Below are 16,184 nucleotides of genomic sequence, written 5' to 3'. Positions count from 1 at the left end.
TTTTATGATTGCATCATATATTTAGGCTAAACATTTTTAAAATGTCAATTTTTAACTCTTGGAAGTCAACAAGGTTAAAGTCATAATTTAGTAGCAAGTTCTCTGAATTCATTTGTCACAGGTTGGATAGGGTGGGAATGGTGATGGCAGAGGCAGACTGAGGACAAATGAAAAGCTTATAGATATCAGACCCCTGTTCCCCATACTCTCTCCCCCGCCCCACACGCCTCCTTCTACCGAGCATGGAAATTTGTCTCCTGTGCAGAGAACCATGTTTGTTGAGTCTGAGAACCTATTAGATTAATTTTTTGGCACTTGTTACCTATTTAGAAGTGTAGAAATTTTGACTTCATGTTCAACTTTGAAGGATTTCTTTTTGGAAACTTTTCTTCTCAAATAGAGAAGTTCGAGGTTTGAACTCTCCCCCTAAATGATTTTTTGTAAAAAAAAAAAAAAAGAAAGAAAGAAAGAGAGAGAGAGAGAGAAAGAAAGAAAGAAAGAACAAAAAAAGAAGTAATTCTTTTCAGATTCTTTTTAAAGAATTTAAAAATCTGCTGCTTCTTTGGAGTAACATGTACCCCATGGTAAAATGCATGCCAGAGATTCACATGTACAAATATATCATGTATTAGAGTAGAAAAGATCTTCCAACTTGCAAAACAAAACACAAAACTCTGTTATTAGTGAACACCTAGCTCTCCGCCTTCCCCAATGCCAGTTTGCCCCTGCAGTCATAGCAGATGTCCCTGCATTTAATCCTAACATTCCACAAAAAACAACAGCTAACCCTGTTAACTGTCAGAGGTTAAGTGACCCTTCCATGATCTCTGGGTAAGTATCAGGGACAGGACCAGAACCCAGGCCTGAGGAAAATCTTTGTTCCTAGTCAGGCTGTTCCCTGCTTCTCCAGAAGTTTTCCATATGCAGTTCCCTGAAAATGAAATGCTTTGTTTTTATTTGTTGTTTGCATTTTCATCAAATTAAAGGGAGGCCTGACAGATTGCCAGATAACCCCACCATGCCATATACAAGAATACCAATTGCCACCCATAAGACCAGTTTGATCTCTACTTGTCAACAGTTTTCTTCCTGATAACACATCCTACAGCTACTGTAGGGAGCAGGCTGGGCTCCAAGTTTAACAGAGTAGACAAGTAAGCTTCCTGCTGACTGAAGGGAAGCTTTTCACAAACATAGGGCCCTTCATCTCCTGCCCTCTCTGTCCCCTTCCAAGTATAGCCAGACAGTAACAGTTTTTTAGGCACTAACTGCAGAGATGCATGTGTGTGTTTGGTGGGGGAGGGTTCCAAGAAAAATGGCAAGAGGGTGCTTCAGCTCTTTTGCTGTAGAGGATTTACAAAGGAAATTTGATTGTCCTAGAGAAGAATGTGACATTTACTGCTTACCCTCCAACTCACCATACACCTATGCAAGCATGCTTGTGCACGCATGCATGCACACACACTCACACACACACCACACACACTGAATCTAAACAGCTCTTCAAGATGTTAAGTGGCAGAACCTAATATCTTTACTATAGTTTGAGAACCACTCTATTGCAAGAGTCCTCCTGGTTAAAAAGGAAAGACAGTGTTTCCCAGAAGGTAAGTCTGTACTATCATGGGAAAGGTAGGGAGAGGAAAGTAGTACCTTACATAACTCTTGCAAGATTCAAGACTCAGAGGGATGCTTTGAAGTCAAGGCAATTGGTAAATTACTTCTTGTTTAATCAATGTGAATATTCTTTGCTTCCTGATACATTATGGTTAAAACATTGTACACTGAACAGCCCATACCAGGAGGAATATTATGTAACGCAAATAGGGAAAAATAAAGAAAAGAGAAGCTGAGAATTCCTGATTCTTCGGAGGAGAAATTCTCCCAACACCCACAAGGCTATAGCATGAAGATGCTCAAATGGCCCTGGAAACAAGCTGAGAAACTTTCTGTCTTGGGGGCTGCCTTGGGCCATAACACAGCATAATCTTCCATTACTCAGAATGCATTGCCCCAGATCCAACAATCTCATTTTCTCCTTGATGCTTCTAATATGCTAGTGAATTCAGCAGAAGCAGAAAGGATTCAAAGTGGTACTTTGTGTGGATGAACAAGGCTGGGGAGAGTGGAAGTCAAAATAAAAATGCAGAGATAGAAATACGATGTTCTTAGGCTATAGATGAATACATTTACAACTGTGTGCAGAAATATTTCTCCCAGGAACTTTTAAGAAAAATTCACTGGTTGAGACTTGAGCAGAAAGCCTTGTTACCATAAAATGGGGGTCTATGTTATTCCTGGCAAAATCTCTGTGGACACATAGATTCATCCGAAAAGGAAGAATGGTTCCCACAACTCTGGACTTAAAAGTCATATTGATAAACTCATCAGGGACAGGGATCCCAACTCTTTCCTTCTCAGCACTTCAACCTCCACATTTGCGGGTAATGATGACTTCCTCACACAGTTTCCGTAACTAATAATATACCATAGGCGACAGCACTCCAAAAAAGACAAAGTGTCATGTAAATGGAACATCCATGAGCTACAGCAGGCGTGTTGAACTCTCACCTCCCAGATACAAGACCAAGAACCAAGAGCAGCTTCTTGGTTGTATAGGGTAGGCAGTCCCCTTGGACAAGAAGTCAGGTAATAGGAGGACAAGTCTGTTTCTATAGAATGTGCACTAAATGCCACACATTAAGCTCCAAACATTTTGGTCCTTTAACTCATTTAGTTTTTGCAAAAACCCTGTATGGATAGTTATTATTATCCCTACTTAATAGACAAGGAAAATGAGGCTCATATTAGAGAAGGTTTGTCAAGTGAAGGAAGCTGATAGTGACTGCCCTTCATGTAAGAGGCTACAAATGGGGCGCCTGGGTGGCTCAGTTGGTTAAGCGACTGCCTTCGGCTCAGGTCATGATCCTGGAGTCCCGGGATCGAGTCCCGCATCGGGTTCCCTGCTCAGCGGGGAGTCTGCTTCTCCCTCTGACCCTCCCCCTCTCATGCTCTCTCTCTCTCATTCTTTCTCTCAAATCAATAAATAAAATCTTTAAAAAAAAAAAAAAGAGGCTACAAATGCCAGGTGCTCACTTTTGACACCAATCCCAGCTACAGTATGGATATGTGCTGCAATTCTAGTCAAGCCCTGAGGGGGATTTGTTGGGGGCTTCTATGAAGATTTTACTCCCTAATAAAAGGTATGCAGGAGGAAGCATGCTACTTTTCTTCACTGAACATCCTCACCTCTCCATGTGACATCTGGAACTGTTGCAGCCATCCCATGGCCGTGACAGCTGGCATTACCAGTTCACCAAAGGGGCAGAGGTGAGAAAGGGGAAGTGCTTTTGCACTTCATGATACCATAGCCTTGAGCCACTGAATTAACCAACAGGGACAGCCAGCTTCTGGCTATCTCCTCACAAAAAATGCCTTTGGTACTCCTTTGTATTTACCCAAAGGAGCTGAAAACTTATATCTACACAAAAACCTGGACAGAGATGTTTATAGCATATTTATTCATAATTGATAAAACTTGAAAGCAACCAAGATGTCCTTCAGCAGGTGAATGGATAAAGAAACAGTAGTACATCCAGGCAATGGAATATTATTAGGCACTAAAAAGATAAGAGCTATCAATCCATAAAAAGACATGGTGGAAATTTAAATGCCTATTACTCTATGAAAGAAGCCAATGTGAAAAGGCTACATACTATGTGATTCCAACAATATGACATTCTGGAAAAGGCAAAACTACGGGAACAGAAAAAAGATCAGTGGTTGTGGAGGGGATGGGAGGCAGCAAATAGAAGAATAGGCAGAGCAGAGAGGATTTTTAGGGCAGTGAAAATACTATGTATGATATTATAATGATGGGTGAATGTTATTATACATTTGTCCAAACCCACAGAACTAAGAGTGAACCCTAAGATAAACTATGGACTTTGTGTGATTACCATGTGTCAGTGTAGGTTCATCAGTTGTAACAAATGTCCTGCTCTGGTGAGGGATGTTGAAATGGGGGAGGCTGTGTAAGAGTGGGGATAGGAAGTATATGGGAATGGTACCTTCCCTTCAATTTTTCTGTGAACCTAGAACTGCTCTAAAAAAATAAAGTCTTAATTAAAAAAAAAAAAAAAGCCTTTGGGTTAAGCCATTGTAGTCAGGTCTTATTGTTACTGCTCCCAATCCTCCTAACTGGTCTGCCTCCCCATGGCTAATTTGAACAAACTGGGAGGAATGGAGCATTTTACTAAGCTAAGGACTACAAGCTGCACCAATCAGAGTCTAGTTAGGAAAGAGAAACCACATTAGTTATTTTAAGGGTGAAATATATTATAAAGACTTATTAACTTGGTAATAAGAACTGAAAGAGCAAAAAGAGAACAGTGTATTATGGCATAGATACTAATTGCAGCTGCCACCCCTAGGGCTGTGGAAATAAAGGTAGGAGGTTGGATTATTATCGTTTAGAAGCTTAGAGGAGGGTCTCCTAGGACCTGGGACCCCCACGACTGTTGTGGGGAAATGACAAGATTGGTACTGCTTTCTTGGGTGGGCAGGTCAATGAGACTGGTTCTGAGGATGGGGGAAAACTGCTGCTACTGGAATTAACTGTCCACACTAGGGTGAAGAAGCAATTCTGTGTTAACACAGATCAGAAGAGTAGCAAACAGGACAAAGCATGCCCCATTACTCTCCCCAACTCTGAAGCTTCCTTCTATGGCTCATATTGGCAGACCCTAACAGGGAGCTGCTGGCAAAAGCATAAACATGGCTTCAAAGTACTAGCCCCAGCATCACAGAGCAGAATCTAGGAGGGAGTACTTGAAGCTTTGAGAAAATAATTAGCACAAAGAATGCATTAGTTTCCTGGGGCTGCTATACCAAGTTACTATAAACTGGGTAGCTTCAAACAACAGAAACTTATTCTGTCACAGTATGGAGGCTAGAAGTCTGAAATCAAGGCATCAGCGGGGCCATGCCCTCTCTAAGGCTCTAAAGAAGAATCCTTCCTTGCCTCTTCTAGTTTCTGGTCATTGCCAGAGATTCTTGACATTCCTTGGTTGTAGCTGCATCACTCCAATCTCTGCCTCTGTTTTCACATGGCCCTCTTCCCTCTGTGTGTCTGCACCTTCACATGGCCTTCTTATAAGGACACCAGTCATTTGGTTTAGGGCTCCCTCTAACCTAGTATGACCTCAACTTAACTAATTACATTAGCAAAGACTCTATTTCCAAATAAGGTCACATTCTGATTCCAGATAGTCATGAATTTTGGGGGATAGTATTCAACCCAGTACAGATGGTTTAGTCTTTTATTCTAGGATTGTAGTCTGGAGGATCTCAGGGCTGGAGTGAGATTTCAGTTGCTGGATTATCTGTCTGAATAAATGGTCCATGATACAATGGATCCAGAGAAGAAAGGCATTTATATTTCCATGAGAACACAAAGCTATTCCTGACTCTGCTCAAAGTTCAGTATGTTGGCTCTTTCAAATTGGATACAATAATCCCCTCATTTTTAGAGACTGAAACTAAGAAAAGAAAAGGAGATAAATAAAATAGCCAAGTAAAGGTCAGCTGAAATAAAACTAGTATAGGTAGAAAAAATGAATCCATATTGAGAGTTCACTATGTGTCAGATTCTTTGCATAGTATCTCTGTGGTCTGTCTGGATCAGAAACAATGCCAACCCTGCTGTATGTACTAGGTGAGGAGATTGGTCAGAAAGCAGTGGAGAGCTTATGACATATACCTGCTGGTAACTCTGAAGTGCAGTTCAAGCAAAGGACACAGAAGATATTAATGAAATAGTTTTAATGGGACAAGGGCTAATGAGCAGGAGACAGTGCATTTTATGTGTTTAAGTTCTTTTCAAAGGAACTTCTTCTAGACTACCTGGATTCAAATCCTACTTCTGACTCCTACTACCTGGGTACAAATACTTTAGCCACTCTGTGCCTCAATTTCCCAATCTGGGAATTCCTAAAATAAGAATAACAGTAGTATTTACCTCATAGGGTTGTTATAAAAATTAAATAAGTTAATATTTGTAAAATACTCAGAAAAGTGCCTAGTACATATAGTAGTGTTTGTGAAATAAAATGAACATTAAGTGATACTAGGGAATTTCTTGTAGTACTACAATGAGATCCTCAAGAACTGTAATTTGTTGCTTATGCCTTATTTATTTATTTTTTATTTTTATGAGGTTTTCTTTCAGAACATTTTAGACAGGACTGTAAACAATATTTGGTATGTATGTGTGCATTGTGTATACACACATGCATATGTGTGTGGGTGGGTGCTGGAGGCAGGGCAGGTTGCAGGAAAGAGGACTATAGAGCTGACAGAGATGGGTCACTCCAGCAGATTTTTGAATTTCCCTTCTTTGACACCTTTGGGAAACCCATTCATATGGAGTCCACGTGGGTCTGCTGGGATTAGCAATCACAGTGTCACTGTATTCCTTAAATCTTGATACAGACATGCCAAGAGAGGGAAGGTCTCTCTCTTTTCTTTTGGATCCTAAGTTATCAAGATCAGCAAAGGAGGTTGCTAACTGCCTTTTTTCTCACTATGTGTAAAAAGCCTGACTGAGAACACCAAAGCCAAAAAATGATAAAAAGGAAAATCTCCTTGGATCAGATTGTACCTGATCAGGTTGGGAAAGAGAAACCTCATTGGGTATCCCAGTAACACCATCCACTATTTTTTCTTTTGTGTCTATGCCAATTTGAACTGTTTCTGTCTTATGCTACCAAAAGAATACTATCTAATACACCTGAATCATCCAGTGCAGACATTTATATTTTTTTAATATTTATTTATATATTTTTATTATTATGTTAATCACCATATATTACATCATTCGTTTTTGATGTAGTGTTCCATGATTCATTGTTTGTGTATAACACTCAGTGCTCCATACAGAACGTGCCCTCTTTAATACCCATCACCAGGCTAACCCATCCTCTCACCCCACCCCCAAAACCCTCAGTTTGTTTTTCAGAGTCCATCGTCTCTCGTGGTTCGTCTCCCCCTCTGATTTCCCCGCCTTCGTTCTTCCCCTCCTGCTATCTTTTTTTTTTTTTAACATATAATGTATTATTTGTTTCAGAGGTACAGATCTGTGATTCGACAGTCTTGCACAATTCACAGACATTTTTATTTTGTAAATGAAGGCTTCGGTCAGTAAAAAGTATGGCATTCCTAGGAGACAACCAACACCCAACCCAAGAATCTCTGATCCAAGATTTTCTCATTATGAACACAAATGCAGATTTTGTCTTCTTCACACAGGACCTTCGCAGACACTCTGTTTCTCACAGAGCTTGCACTCACCTCTGGGCCACTGTGGCATGACTTCCCTGCCCAGTCAAGCCCTGCCCGCAGGTTCCTACACCAACATCAACCCACTTGGAAGTTCAGGAGGGAGTAATGGAGCAATCAGAGCCCCAGCTGACAGACTTAAGGAAACCCTTCCTAGCCCCTGTACCTCATCAAACTTTACAGTGCACTGAGTTGATTTATGAGAAAAGGTTATTAAAGCATGTAAGAGCTCCTGCTGGAGAGAAAATTATCTGTATAAACGAAATGTTATTATGGGAATCAGAGAGGCCACATGCAGGAAAGGTCATTAAAGAAAAAAAACCTAGCATATCAATCTCTTCTAAATCACTGAACTCACATGAGGGAAGTTAACTATCTTTATATCTCACAGGTTTCCTTTTGATCATTAGTCCTTATAGTTCAGAACGGGACATTCTCAGATGCTAAACTGTTGAGTACTTTAAATTAGAGGGAATTTCTAAGACATAAGTCATGAAGTTGGATTTTGAAGGAGGGCTCAATTAGAGACTGCCTAGTAATAGAGCAGGCATTTCAGTCCCAGGGGTGTTATTTTCTCTCCTACAAATGCAAGTCTAATTTCTTTCCTTTGCTTCATTTGACAAGATTTGATATTTTCCACTCTTTCTCCTAATAAGGGGAATGCACAACAGTCACACTGTATACAGTGATGTACTTCACAAAAATGATTTTCAAGCTTTGGGTTAAGAAAACAAATCCCCTTAGTAGCTTAGTTTGTACTAAATAAAAATTTGATCTAGGGCCAGATTCCTCACATGGAAATCATATTAGTAAACAGTTGGTTCCATTAAGAGGTTTTATTCAAGTTTGGTTTTTTGAGTCATATTCCTTTGTTCTTAACAAAAAGTTTTGACAGCCCAGCTCAGACTACTGATCTATATTCTTCAAGTGTGTGAGCAATATAATGTGCCTTTGATTTCCCTTTTATTTGTTCTTGGACCTTTAATTCTGGAGTTTAAAGACAGTAATATTACATCTAAATGTTCTCAAAAGTTGTGTTTGGAATGTATAATTACGTGCAATTAAGTGGTGGTATAAAGATATTTTGATGGTATTTCAGCCAGAGGACCTAATACTACCTGAATTCTTACCTTGAGTATACCACTACTTCTTTTATAATGTCTACAATGGAGCTATTAAACAGAGATAAAGTACAGGAGCTTTGACCCAAATGCCAAAGCAAAATTCAAGCAAGTCAGGACTGAATCTATAGATAGCTCCTATATATCCAAGTGAAACAGGTCTGAATGGACTACAAGCCAATAGAAAGGATATTCGGTCTCAACAAAGCCCAATCAGTTTGAATGCTTATCTCTGCAAAATTTTCAGTGCCTAAAGCTAAACTGGGAATTCTTAGGATCCACTGGAAAAGAAGCATCAAAGAGAGATGGCTAGGCCTTCTCCCTATGTAGAAGGACCATGCAAATATACCACCCCTAAAAAGAGGAAATGAACTTCTTAACCATCTGTGTACAGGAACTTCACACAAAGTGGCCAACTGTAGCCATAATCCCCCCCTTTTTTTTTGGATTGATTTTTTTTTAGTTTAAATTTTTTATTGTTATGTTAATCACCGTACATTACATCATTAGTTTTTGATGTAGTATTTCATGATTCATTGTTTCTGTATAACACCCAGTGCTCCATGCAGAACATGCTCTCTTTAATACTCATCACCAGGCTAACCCATCTTCCCACCCCCCTCCCCTCTAGAACCCCCAGTTTGTTTTTCAGAGACCGTTGTCTCTCATGGTTTGTCTCCCCCTCTGATTTCCCCCCTTCATTCTTCCCCTCCTGCTATCTTCTTTTTTTTTTTTAACATATATTGTATTATTTGTTTCAGAGGTACAGATCTGTGATTCAACAGTCTTGCACAATTCACAGCACTCACCATAGCACATACCCTCCCCAATGTCTATCACCCAGCCACTCCATCCCTCCCATACCCCACCACTCCAGCAACCCTCAGTTTGTTTCCTGAGATTAAGAATTCCTCATATCAGTGAGATCATATGATACATGTCTTTCTCTGATTGACTTATTTCACTCAGCATAACACCCTCCAGTTCCATCCATGTCGTTGCAAATGGCAAGATCTCATTCCTTTTGATGGCTGCATAATATTCCATTGTATATATATACCACATCTTCTTTATCCATTCATCTGTCGATGGACATCTTGGCTCTTTCTATAGTTTGGCTATTGTGGACATTGCTGCTATAAACATCGGGGTGCATGTACCCCTTTGGATCCCTACATTTGTATCCTTGGGGTAAATACCCAGTAGTGCAATTGCTAGGTTGTACAGTAGCTCTATTTTCAACTTTTTGAGGAACCTCCATACTGTTTTCCAGAGTGGCTGCACCAGCTTGCATTCCCACCAACAGTGTAGGAGGGTTCCCCTTTCTCCACATCCCCACCAACATCTGTCGTTTCCTGACTTGTTAATTTTAGCCATTCTGACTGGTGTGAGGTGGTATCTCATTGAGGTTTTGATTTGGATTTCCCTGATGCCGAGCGATGTTGAGCACTTCTTCATGTGTCTGTTGGCCATTTGGATGTCTTCTTTGGAAAAATGTCTGTTCATGTCTTCTGCCCATTTCTTGATTGGATCATTTGTTCTTTGGGTGTTGAGTTTAAGAAGTTTTTTATAGATTTTGGATACTAGTCCTTTATCTGATATGTCATTTGCAAGTATCTTCTCCCATTCTGTCCCCCTTTTGCAGGTGGAAGGAAGAGGTTATAATGAAAAAAAGAAGAGTCTAAGAGCTCTTCTCCATTCTTAGAAACCAAAATGTGAAAATCTTTCATACCTCAGCATTATATATGTTAACATATATCTGCTTGGTTCGTTTAGGAGACTATCTCTATTGCATTAATATTGTCTTTTATATAATGCTAGACATAATTAGTCAATGTAATGGGTTTGGACATACAACGGAACTGAACTGTAATAACTCGAGTCCCCATAGTTGCAAAGTACTCCAAATCTATTTAAAAGCATTCATACTGTGAATATCTATTATTTTGTTATCTGGAATATTTTTATCTTTCTTCTGGTAGCTATTCCCCAATTTCCCCCACTTTCAATCCATGTGCTTCCAGTGGAGTTGACTCCACCCTTAACTCAAAAACGGGGTTAATGATCCACACCTGGCCAAAATGGCATCAGTTATCAAATCAAAGATGAGCACACAGACTGACCTAGTCCAATCAGAGTAGATCCCAGAATGTTTTCTGAAAATTCTAGGATAAAGATGCTCACTCCTTTTCACTGGATTTCAACATAGAAGCATGAAGCTCCAAAGGCTGATAATAGTCATCTTTCAAACATAAGAAGAGAACCACCAAGAATGGAAACAAACCAAGGCAACATAGCTGAGAAATGTACAGAGACAAACTGAATTCTGGAGACATCATTTGGGCCCTGGATAAAGCCATACTGGAAGCTGGTTTGTTTGTGAATTGTTTGATTTATAAGAGTCAATAATTTCTTTTCTATCTATAAGCCAGTTGGGTCAAATTTTTATCTTTTGTAGACAAAAAAAAAACTCCATAAATGATACACATATGCACATTTTGTAAAAATTACCCAGCATAAAATAAAACTAAAGGATAAAGACAATTGTATAAACTCCCACACTAATAATATTAATTAGATTTAAGATTTTTGAGTACTTACTATGGGCCAGGCACTGTTGTAACTTTATTATATGTTTTTAAGCTATTTAATCTTAACAACAATCCATTATGCAGTTGTTATTATTTTTTCCTCTTTATATATTAGGAAAGTATAACATAAAGAGATCAAGAAACCTGCCCAAGCTCACTTAGTAGTAAAGTAGTGCTCAAAAACTAACCAGGGCCATCAGATCCCAGAGCTTATGTGTATAACCATGATATTCTACTTGCTAGAACCTCCCCCAAAAGATACTTTTCAATACTCATCAGCTATAAAAATGTCTGCTGGAGAGATAAGGTTTGTCCATGATGTAAAGATCAAAAGGTGGCCTTACAGTGAAAACTAAGAGCCTCAAATTAGGATATATCTTTAATCTGCAATATGACTGAACTCCGTGAAACAATTTTCATGTTAAGAGAATGGCCTTGAGCATCAGTCTTTTCAGTCATGGGTATAATGACAGGCATTCTGAAGTCTCTTTTTCTGTTGGATGGGAAGGGGTACAAGTCAAGACAGACTGTCTCTAGCTCAGAGTTCAGCGTAAAAGATATAGTCAGAGTCACCCCATTGATGGCAGCTCTAAATCTACCTGGGCAATTTATTAAGAGCAAGGCAAATGCTGTGGTTCCCAGACAAATGAAGAACTGGAATGCTGAACAGAATGCCTAGGTAAAAATAAAAATTGTAGGGACAGGCCAATGGGCAGTGTTTGACAGGCATTGGATCAGATACCCAGAGTTAAATTCTAACTCTGCTACTAACTAGATGTATGACCTTATTTATGTCTTTAACCACTCTGAGCCTGAGTTTCTTCATCTATGAGGATCCCTATCTCATGGATGTGGTAAGGGTTAAATTAAAAGAGATGATATATGAAAAACAGTGCAGTTCCAAAACCATAGTAGGTACTCAATAAATGGACACCATTTGGTAACTGAGTTTTGGTGGATGCCACATGCTTAGGGTTCACCCTAGTTGGAACCTATGACTTCTAGCCTAACTCATTGCATAACTCATGGCTGGTCAGCCAAGTCTTCTGGCCTTCTGCCTGCCTGAGTTGAGATTAACTTCTCTATACTGGGTTGTGTTAGCAGTAGCAGAAGTTCAAGGCCCATAGCTGAGAAGGCTGAGAAGCCAGGGCTGAGGTTTCTTTCCCCATGCCCCCACATAGATAATAAATTTCTCTTATAGGGTCATCTTAGAGCAAATAAGACATCAGGAATGGATTCCATCATCCAGTTTAGTGCCCCCTTCAAAGCACTCTGATCATCTAGACTTCCCTTGAATATTGGTGGGAGAAAGCTCTGAATGAGGGAAATTCCAGGGATAATATGCATGACAGGGTCATCATTTTGATATGTGGGTGTCATTTGCCTAAAAAACAGCATTTGAGCAATGAAAAACACACCAAAGAGCAAGCAGTGAATTAGGGCTACACATCAAAAAAGCCCCAGACCACCACTACAATGAAGTTAAAAAGACTTTTTTAGTCAATTATGATTCTAAGAGAGGGGTTTTATAAAAAATGGAAGCTAGATTTTAAAATCACTTTTTTTAAAAAAGATTTTATTTATTTATTTGACAGAGAGAGAGCCAGCTAGAGAGGGAACACAAGCAGCGGGAGTGGGAGAGGGAGAAGCAGGCTTCCCGCTGAGCAGGGAGCCTGATGCGGGGCTCGATCCCAGGACCCTGGGATCACGACCTGAACCGAAGGCAGACGCTTACCGACTGAGCCACCCAGGGGCCCCTAAAATCACTTTTTAAGAATTAGTCACATTAGGGGGGAGACATCAAGATATTTCCATCAAGGATGACTTTGTTTTCTTTCTCTGCTGAATAAGAAACCCATTTAAAATGTCAAACCATTAGAACAGGACTGATCCTGTTATGACAAATATCATTGCTCTGGCCAGTGGTCCACTCACTGCAAAATGTATTTAATAAACATTTCCAGAACCACCAAAAATGGAAAACCTATGAATGCCATTTCCTATTGAAGTGTCTGGAGTAAGTGTAACAGGAGAACCACACAGTATTTGGGGATCTCTGATGTTGAATCTAGTAGAGTGTTTACTCAAAGCACCTCAAGGGAGCATGGCTGGAAATGGATATGGGAGGAGAAATCAGAATCAAGGAGCAGTTAAAACAGTCACCAAGAAAACGACTTCAGATGTTAAAAAAGAAGGGTGAGGCAAGGACAGAAATTAGAAGGTGAGTCTTAGCAGATATGAAACTAGAGTGCAAGTGGGAGAGAAATGCGAAGTCAGAAGTGGGGCTGTGAACTTTGAACACAGGCTTTCTTTATGGGGTCAGGAAAATAAAGAGTACAGAGTTGGACATCAACTGAAATCTATTTCATGACATACATTGTTGGAAAAATTTAGCCAATGAAAGAAGACACAATTATTAAAATACCATATAAAATCATCAAAAAGTATTCTAATATGTTGAATTCCCATAAAAGTAAATATTATTTTTAGCATTTATGCTTACAATAATATTATTGAAATTTTTTAGTCTTAAAATTGCCATTAACTGACCAAAAACAGTGTAAGTGTAAACCAGAGTTTGCAAATTGGTTAACTGTGGGCTAACTCTAGCTGTATTTGTCCTGCTCAACCTTTTTTTTTTTTTTAGATTTTTAATTAATTTATTTGAGAGAGAGAAAAAGTGAGAGAGCACAAGTGGGGGTGGGGGGTGCAGCAGAGGGAGAGGGAGAAGCAGGCTCCCCGCCGAGCAAAGAGCCTGACACGGGGCTGATCCCAGGGCCCCAAGATCATGACCCTAGCTGAAGGCTCAACCAGTTGAGCCACCCAGGTGCCCCTCTTACACAGCAATTTAAAAAACAAATTAGTTTTTACTATGGTGTAACTCCTACTACTCCCCTGGCCTTATACCTTACATTTTCATGTGTAGTGATAGTGTGTGTTGGGGGATTTCCTCTCTAGGAACCCTCTGATTTCTCTCCCAGATGTGTAGGAGGCTATATATGATATTCATTGGTCATCATTTATTAATTGGGTAAAGTTATTGAGAGCACTATGAGCCCTCTATTTTTTCATCTCCCCCCCTCCCTTATGAGGCAGTTCTGCATAACTAAGGTTTCTTCTGAGGAGAGTGGTAATTAGAAAATATATCTGGCTGCAGATTTCAGCCTTGTTCTTCAATCAGCTTTATCAGTAATAATGCTGACATCTTGATCTCCATCTGTCTTACTCCTGTGTCATTTCTCAATTGCTAATGAACTCAAGAAGAGAAGGGAGCAGGTGTTATTAATTGGCTTCCACAAACTTCAAGAGGTTGCCAAGATTTAAACATTGGGAAATTTCATATAAAGATCTAGGTTTCTGACTTTTGTTGAAAAATGGAAGGCCTGGCATAACTGAGGCCATATTTGCACCTAGTATCCATTGGATGAACTGAATCATGAATGAATGCCACCTTTAGATGGGGCGTGAATGTTCCAATTTGCCATAGTCTGCACCACTCCATATTATTTATACTCAGGCATTTAATTCAGTCATCTTGTCCTGACACTTAAGTTTGTATTTCCTGCTATAATCATATAAATCTCCTTCTTTAGAATATCGACTTTTTCTAAGATAGTGGAATCTTGATTATTGGATAGAATGATTAGTAAAAACTTTTGAAAACCACTGGTGTGGAAGATCCTATTATTTGTAAGTCTGACTGCAAAGCTAAGTGTTGTGGCATCCTAGTTCCTGATCTTCAACAGCTACAGATCTCTGTTATTTCACTCCACATACTTCCAGTGCAACATAGACCTAGGTCCACAGTATTTCCTAATTTTAGGTGAAACTGTATATGCCAGGTGAGAAAAATCCTATTCAAGCCTTACAGCATAGAAAATTCTCCATCTCTATTTTATATTCTATGTCCAGCCATCATAGGGTTGTGTCTCTTTGACGAAAGTAAAGGATTGGAAAAATTATTGAACAAGTTCAAGCAAAACACATGTCAAATGACCCAGGTAATTTCTAGAAGAGCCCATATTTTTCTGAATTAGAGTACTTGGAGAATTGCCCTAACCACCTGCATTGCTTAGGTCATGGAGATTGAGACTGTGTTTTCACAACTAAAATAACCATAGTCAAACCAGCCATGGGGGCCTATCTCAAAAACAGAATTTTGCTGCATCACTGTGGATCAAGTTACCGTTAACACAATCAGTTGTGTAGATAGTAAAACACATTGATTTAATTGTCCCAAAGCAATTTAATCATATTACATAGATCTAACATTAAACTTATTCCCAGTTTCATTTTATAAGACAGCAAAATAACTAGTCAATCAACCAGTCTAGTTCAATGATAGCAAAAGCTGGTCTGACATTGTTACTCAATTTATTGATTTCAAGTTTGAAATTCCTTTATATACTCACATGGTCTAGGTGCTACAGGCTAAGATTTAGCTCAATGAATTTTTTTTTTCCTGTTTTTTAGAAACTAGCATTATTCTTCTCCACATATCCTGATTAGATGACTTCTAAATAAAGTTGAAATCCTCCTTTGGCCTTTTCTCTATGGGCTCTTACTTACATCTTTTCTGTTGAGAATAGTCTCTTTTGGCTTACCTTCTGAAATTTGTTTTTTGAAAAGTGAAGTATCTCCTAACTATCCATTAGTGTTCCATACCTGGAGGCTTGGCCACCATGATATCATTCACTTCAGAAAATAAATGCAAAGTAAATATGACTCTAGACTTAAATCCAGGAACTTGAATAAGCACTACAGACTGGAGTGTTTGGTTTCCTTTCTTGCTGTGAGTCAGAGCCAGGAGGTTCCCATTAAGGTGTATATGAATTGTATTACCCCACACTGAAGTGTGTCTATAACGTAATGTTGTAAAGCAGCCAAGTTCTAACAATCTCATGGACCAATATTCAAAACCTAACAGTATTTTGTCAGATCCTTCATTTGTAAAAAGTTTTAATCAGAAAGCTACAGTTACATAGATATTTCATTTTAGCGTAGAGTAAACTCTGTTTTAAATAAGTGTATTACTTCCACTGTATTAATACCTCTCAGGCTGTACATTCATCTGGAATGAGCTGCCATAAAAAAAAAAAAGAGGAGGTAAGTGCACAGAATTATGCATGGAGTG

Source organism: Neomonachus schauinslandi, chromosome 7 (assembly GCF_002201575.2).
Source record: "Neomonachus schauinslandi chromosome 7, ASM220157v2, whole genome shotgun sequence".
NCBI lineage: Eukaryota > Metazoa > Chordata > Mammalia > Carnivora > Phocidae > Neomonachus > Neomonachus schauinslandi.
The sequence above is the reverse complement of the archived record's forward strand: the minus strand, read 5'-3'. Positions refer to the sequence as shown.